Source organism: Nelumbo nucifera, chromosome 1 (assembly GCF_055504915.1).
Source record: "Nelumbo nucifera cultivar China Antique chromosome 1, China Antique-T2T, whole genome shotgun sequence".
Classification (NCBI taxonomy): Eukaryota; Viridiplantae; Streptophyta; class Magnoliopsida; order Proteales; family Nelumbonaceae; genus Nelumbo; species Nelumbo nucifera.
Window position 1 is genome coordinate 168,574,804 of NC_142649.1, and position 7,759 is coordinate 168,582,562.

At 35.0% G+C, this 7,759-nt stretch overlaps 1 long non-coding RNA gene across 1 annotated transcript; it reads right to left on the reverse strand.

Moving 5' to 3' along the window:
* Positions 1–5,566: 5,566 nt before the first annotated feature.
* Positions 5,567–6,724, reverse strand: LOC148804139 (uncharacterized). The gene is made up of 2 exons (XR_016084762.1): positions 6,412–6,724; positions 5,567–5,736 (listed from the first exon to the last, which is right to left on the reverse strand). It is a non-coding gene; the product is annotated as an uncharacterized LOC148804139 (long non-coding RNA).
* Between the last annotated feature and the right edge of the window lie 1,035 nt (positions 6,725–7,759).

Consider the following 7,759-nt stretch of genomic DNA (forward strand, 5'->3'; position numbering starts at 1 on the left):
GCCATTTCTGCTTGCAATGTTTTAGGTTGATCAATATATGGTAGCATAACACATTCTTCAAGATTAATGGTTGTAGTCATCTAATGTGATGTGATAAGGCAATTTCTCAATTTCTCAGAGCTTGTTCTCTTCTGTGGTTGTAAAAGGCCACACTAGCATGGTGTGTTCCCAAACCACAATTTATTTGGAACACACCAAGTATTAGGTAGGCTAGTGTGGTGTGTTTTGGGATGAGACACAACAAATGACATGTTTTGCATTGTTGTGTATTCTTAATAGAATATACTAATGTGTGACACATATATAACATAAATTAATACTAATACCATTAGTCATGCATCAACACATATATTCTCAATGTGTATGTTATATGAATCATATTTTACAATTAATTAAAAGAAATTTTAAAATTAATTTATACAATTAAAGCATCATAAAATTAATATGGAAGGTGAACCATCTTTTTGACCATCCAAGTCAATGGGTCAGACCGTGCCACGTCATCATTATCTGTGTGTGTATGTGTGTGCATGTATATATAAACACATAAATTTATCAATAAATAATATATAATTATATTGTACATGTAGTATATGTATTATTTTATATTTAATTTATATTTTTACTTTTTATTTGTAAAAATATTAAAGTGCAATTTGAGGTAAAAATGGTATTTTCACAAAAATAGTGGGGCAAGATGCTTTGGTACAGATAGATTTTGGAAACTTACCAAAATAGAAAAAAAAACCACCCCAACCAAACATCAAAGCACAAAGTTATGGCCTTTAAAAGTTTATATATGCATTTAGTGTTTAACTCATGACTCGATCAAGTCGAATAGGTCAATGGTCTAATCGCTTAGATTGAACAATTTTTTGCTAGGTCAACAATTTTGACCAATTCCTGGGTTTTAGTAAAACCGGACCCAAAATCATCTCTAGGTGATAGTTCTAACTAGAGCTATAAAATCTGAATATGATCAGATTATTAAAAACTTGCATTCGAATCTGATTCAAATTCTATTCAAATTTGAAGACCTTGGATTCGAATTCAAATCATAACGGACTTGGCTCGGATTCGGATTTAATTCGATTTTGCTTTAATTTTTAAAATATAAAAAAAGATTAATTACTTTTCAACTTTTATATATAATAAACTAATGTGTATATAATATACTAAATTTATTTTATATATATATATATATATAAATTCATATATAATATAGTATATAAAATATATTTTTTATAATTTTAAATATAACTATATAAATTTAATTAAAGATGATACAAAATAATATAAGTATACAGAATAATTTAATAATTAATTAAACATAATAAAGTGGCAAATCTACAAGAGAGAAAGAGAGAGAGAATGGCAGCAATGGACCAATGGTAAACTGGTGGAAGCCTTGAAAAGTGTGGTTGAGAAGCATGAAATCAGTATAATATTGAGCATGGGTGTGGCTCGTTCCAAAACACAAAGAAGTGGTGTGGCATTGTGCCCGGAATGACACAATATTTTGTGTTCCAAAATCAGCCATAGGTCGTTTTGTAATGGAGATCGGCTTCAGTCAGTGCAAGGCCTGTTCAAACACTGTTCGAACAGCCTTTACAGCCTTGCATCGGGTACATTTATGTACTTCTGTGCTTTATTTCATGGGGAGATATTCCCAATGCAAGGCTATGATGGTTGTTTGAATGGGCTTTGCACTAACTGAATCCAGTTTCTTTGGAACGTGGCATGAAATTAAAAGAACGTCATTTTATGTGTTCCATTCCAGAACATGTACAAAAACTGCCTCAATTTTTTTACTTATTTAGGCCGTCATTGAACAAGGCTTTTAAAGTTCAGCCCTACATTGTTATGTTTTTTAAATCAACTCTTACAAAATCCTCAAAACATTTTTTTTACTAGGGCTCAGTTTGGAAGGAGTACAAATACAAATATGTATGGTCAGTGCAAATACATACAAAATAGGAAAAATTCCCGATTAATACCCTGTACTTTGGGCCTAATGCCACTTTGGTCCCCGAACTTTAAAATGTGACAATTCAGTACTCAAACTTTCAAAGTGTGACAATCCAGTACTTGTCGTTAACTAGCTGTTAAGTGGCATTTAAAAAAAACACAATTGTCCTTCGAGTGTCATCTAATTTTCTTTATCAACCATCTAAACATTGACAAAAAATTAACGGTCCAAAATCCTTGCATCTTCTATTCAAGAAAGTTGGGGTCACTAGAATGCCCGAACAAATGTGACCCCAACTTTCTTGAATGGAATAGGCAAGGATTTGGGACTATTAATTTTTTGTCAACGTTTAGATGGTTGATAAGGAAAATTAAATGACACTTGAAGGGTATCTGTGTCTTTTTCAAATATCAATGATAGGTTAACATCTGATTAACAACAAATACTGGATTTTCACGTTTTGAATTTTTGGATACTAAATTATCATATTTTAAAGTTTGGAGACCAAAGTGGCACTGGGCCCAAAATACAAGGTACAAATATATAAGGTTTTACACTCTACGTATTTGTATTTAAACTCCTTCCAAAATGAGCCTAAATTTTGTTTCTCGCAGTGCAAAGATCAAAAGCAAAAGCTTATCCAAATATGGGCTTTAATAGTATTGTTGCAACCACAAAAGCTAAGCTTTTGCCTTAATGATCACTCTCCTTGCTTCATGATAGAAAGTAGCACCATGAAATCTTGATACAAAATGTGTTTGCTTTCTACATTTGTACCAAAAACTTTCAAGATTTCTTTTTTTTAGTCCCTTTGTAAGTTAATTACTTGTTGCTTTGTCTTTTGGTGCATGATATAATTACAATTAAATAATAAAATATAAGAAAGAACCCATGCAATTTGATCAACTTCAACCAATAAGGAGTTCACAACCTCCTTAATAATCAATTAAGAAAAGAAATTAATACTGTCCTCAAATAGCTCCTTAGCTTGAACTGCAATGACATATAATAACCTAAGATACAAGGGGTTGTCAGTTGTCACTCAAGACTCAAACTCTTTGCAGAAATCATCTTCGCGTTAAGATGGCAAAGCTGTCACTAACCTTTTGCTTCCTCTTGATGACCCTCCTTGTGCTTGTCTCAGGTGTGTATGTACTATGTAGTATCCCATATCAATTTCTTTCTTGTACGTACTTGGTACCAAATAGTATACGGTCTAAGGGCAGAACTACCCAGCAGCACAAATCATAGACATGAATTTTTGTGCAAATACTAACACGGTATGCTTGAATCTATAACACCATTTTGTATATTTCTGTACAAAGGGGGCAAAGCAGAGTGCATATGAGCCCACTAACCATACCATAGAGAGCCTCCGCATCTCTAGGTTTGATCATGCCCTCCTAAATGGAGGGTGTATTATTGCATGGATGAATCCACACCCTTTTATCATGGGTAGAGAATGCCAATATTTTGTATATTTGAACCATCTGTAATGCACTACACTCTGTAAACGAACGTTGAGTTGGTGTGGTGTGTGTTTTAGAACCAAGTGCTCCACTGTACTTGCCCAAGATGAAGAGACAGATATGTCATCCAGTCCCAATTCATAAGTCAGCTCTTTATATCTATAAATTAACTAAAATGTCTCCGTGTTTTTTTTTGAGGGCGGCGGGGGGGTGGGGCTAGTTAAAGTGCCTCAATATTGCTTGAGCCTTGTTAATCCAAGGCTTGCCACTTTTCTGATGAAGCATACAAGCAAGAAGATATTTCTGATGTGTGGTTGATTGCTATGTTCTCAGTCTGCTCACACTTTTCTGCTTTCAAGAGATTCAGGTTAAGTTTTCATTGAAACCCCTACTAACAAATTATTGTTTGAATTAGAGGTGTAAAGTGGGTCGTGCCGTGCTATTCTTCAGATCATTATCGGTCGTGCTGCCCTCTCCTGTGTCGTGTCACGGGCTGGGTTGGCCCGTGGGCTGAGCCTTGGGCCAAGTCAGGCCGTGCATCGGGCCAAAGTTATTTATTTAAAAAAAAAAATTGACAAAAAACTTAAAATTTTAATTTTATATGAATTGTGTATACAATTGCTTATATATATAATAATTAAATAAATTAGTATAATAAATTTTAAAAAAATATATTTATTTTATTAATATATTAATTACTATATATTATTATATAATTATAATTTAAAATATTATATAAATAATATGAATTCGACTATGATATAGAAAAGATATGATATCAAAAAAACAATTGACCAATAAACTGGAATCATAAACGTGATACCTAACCAGGTGTTATTTATCAAAATTCATGGGTGGGTTTTGATTCCATATCATAGATTTTCCCAAATAATATATATGGGTCATGCCAGGCCATGGACCTAAAACCCCAGTCCCAGCACAACCCACATGATCGTGACGGGCTTGGCGCGGCCCAAGGACCGTCATGCCGGGCGACGGGCAGCACGGCCCGACCTACACCTTTAATTAGAATGATATATTGACTCTATTAGAAAACAAAAACTCATAATGAATCTCACCTAATAGCTTAAGCTTCTAGGTTAAACGGATATTTGAAATGATATCAGAGCCTATTTAATCGAGTGATCTAGTGTTTGATGCTCGTTACCCCTGTACAGTGAATTAAATTTTAGTACAAGATATGGATGGTCATATACTTGATCCATGCTTCAAGCCCAATGGGCTTTTACATAAGGGGGCATGTTAATTAAGCTTTTAGATTGCATGATTCTTTGAAATGGTCTACCAATAAAACCCCTAAACAGAAATCACCCTACCACTCCCACTGATTGGTGGCTTAATTGGTAAATAAATGTCTCAGAAGAGATGCTGATTCAAGTCCTGCCACGGCTCCATTAATAAATATGTTCTCAATGAATATGATCTCTTTCTCTATTTCTCTTTCACAAATCGTTAAGAGAATCAAGTGAATCACCCACTTGTTCAAGCCATTAAAACGTATTGAAACTAACATTTTTCATTAAAATTAAGGAAAAATTCTCATTAGTGGTCTCTGAAATTTAAAATGCGATAATTTAATATTCAAACTTTTAAAACATGTCAATTTAATACCTACTGTTAATCAGTCCTTTAAGTGGCATTTGAAAAAACAAAAAACCCTTTGAGTGTCATCTAATTTTTTTATTAAATCTGAACATTGACAAAAAATAAACATTTTCTCTTCTATTCAAAAAAATTGGAGTCAGTCTTAGTGGGGTTTTACACAAATAAGCAAGCATTGGGTGTTGAATTGAAAGCCATTAGGGGGTGCAATTTGGATTGGAATACTGCTTCAGGCTTCAACCTTCAGACCAGGCCCATTCAAATTTTAACAAAATCCCATCTGATGCCCATCGAAGTTGCACTCCTGGAAGCCTTGCAGCGCAAAAGAAAAAATTAAAAATCTTAGGATGAAAGCCCTACATAACTGCAATTTAGGGATGATCATTTAGGCCCAGCAGCCAGGTATTAGTTGCATATAGGAAAAACTACCGATGAAACCTTTAATTCCACGGTGCAGAGGATTTTGAAATTTGTTAGTGTGTTATATAATGTGTTGCACAGAAGATTAACAAAACAATATTATTATTTCATTTAATCATGATGAGGAAGAAACTGTTACAACACTTCCATTCTTGTATTTATTCCATCTTTTATTGGTTAAGCCGCATCTATCCTTCAATTCCGACTCTTCACTCTTTGTTGTTGGTTATACTAACTTCCCTTCTTCCACCCTGTCTGCAAACATTTAACACATCCAAGGGTCAAAATCAAGTTGTGATGCATTCATCTTATGGTTATCCAATAATCATATGAGAAAGAAGAAACTTTATATTGATGGAAAATAGGATGATGGGTGGAGATCAGATCTCCAACAATAAAAAAAATGTTTCAACATAATATGTATGTACACATCTAATACATGGTGGGTCCAATCTTATGGTAAGATGTACAGCACAGATCAGGTTGGGACAATTTTTGTGAGAATAAATCTTTTTTTTGGTAGAGAGGACTGAGGAGAGATCCCTCTCCCATTGATTGGATGCTCTATCCACTCCTACCCATAAGATATTATAAATCCATATAAAAGAGTTGATTCCCTTTCTCAAGAGAGAAAAAGGAATGACCATTCTCTCAAATAAAAGAAAGTCATTCAATCAAGAATGAGAATCGGATTCTAATTCCACCCAACCAAACGGTTGGACAATTTCCACACCCACTGTTCCGATGAACCAAAGAGACCCTAACCGTAAAGATATCCTTAATTTAATGACTGATTTACAGAAAAATGAGATGTGCCCTAATCACTCTCCCTCGAGAATCCACAAGCTTTGATGGGCACAATGTGAATCAAAACGAAAATAAAAATGAGGAATACACACTCTAGTTTCTACACATGGGCAAATGGCTTACCAGATTGTTCCTGCCCACTGCAAGAGTCGTCGCACTTCATTTCACAATCGCTGCCATCCGTCCCTGCTGCGGTGCAATCAGTTTTGCACTTGTCGAAGCAATCTTTGTAGTTAAAATTGGCCTCATCCGCCTCTGAAAGGTGCACCGCGGCAAAAACAACAATGCAAATGAACAACACTGCAAACACTTTTCTTGCCATCTTAATTTACTTTATGACTTATGTTTCTCGATTCTTGAATGGGGCATATCAGGATTCAGGGGGGTGTTATTTATACCAAGTTGATGGCTTAGTTTTGGCCACAACCCTTCTAAAACTGCGGGAAGATACAGATCGGTTTTGCAGGTGGGATTTGGTAAATATGGGCTCATATGTAATAACTGATTTGATCAATCCAAAAGTCCAGGAAGAAACGGTCAACATGAAAGAAGGTCCCTGTTGCCACTCATGTTAAACGAAATCCATAAAATAAAGCAGTACATGTCAGCATATTTTTTATTTCTCTTTTTTCCTTTTTTTTATTTCTTATTAGCTCTCTCTCTCTCTTTTGCCCATTACCCCTTACCATCTGTCTTACTAAGCCAAATCATCAAGGCTTTTTGTCCAATCGATTCAGGGAAATTGCCAAAATTTAGAGGTATTTAGAGCATGTTTGGTTTTGTGGGCATTTATTCTCAAAATGCCGTCACATCTTAGGTATAAGTATTTATTGTGCATGAAGTTATGAAATCACTGCTTGATTTCAATATTTATCAAATAAACATTTAAAAACAAAAATGATTGGATCTATGTGCATGAGACATGAACCATTTGGGGAAATTTCAAATTCTGATTTCTTCCAAACGGCCCAACTTTTATTGTTATGCAACGCTTACCTGGAGCATTGTAAGCTGAGATGGAAGGTAGGCATAGTTTTATTGGGTGTTACTTGGACTCCGGATCTCCTGCCCACAAGAATCTTGTCCATGCCTAACCACAATACACCACCCCTGTGAATTGGGAACATCTCCCCCTGCATAATACTATGCAGAGGATGAAATGTTCTCCATGTGTGGCTGCGATAAATGTGGGCAGGATTCTCCTGGGCAGGAGATCTGGACTCGTTACTTGAAACGCACAACCAAACAACAAAATATAATAGGGATTTTAATGGTTCAGTCCACCTCAGAATTGGGAAATTATTTTCCCAAATGTATTTTTTCCCAGCTCCCCCTATAAATACCATCCCCCCGTGAATTTGGCATCTTTTCCCTCTTGCCACTGACCCAAACTGTATGATCAAATTATGAATTCTGAGGTGGAGTGGATCGTAAAATCCCCAAAATAATTAACATTTAAAGTGACACTTTT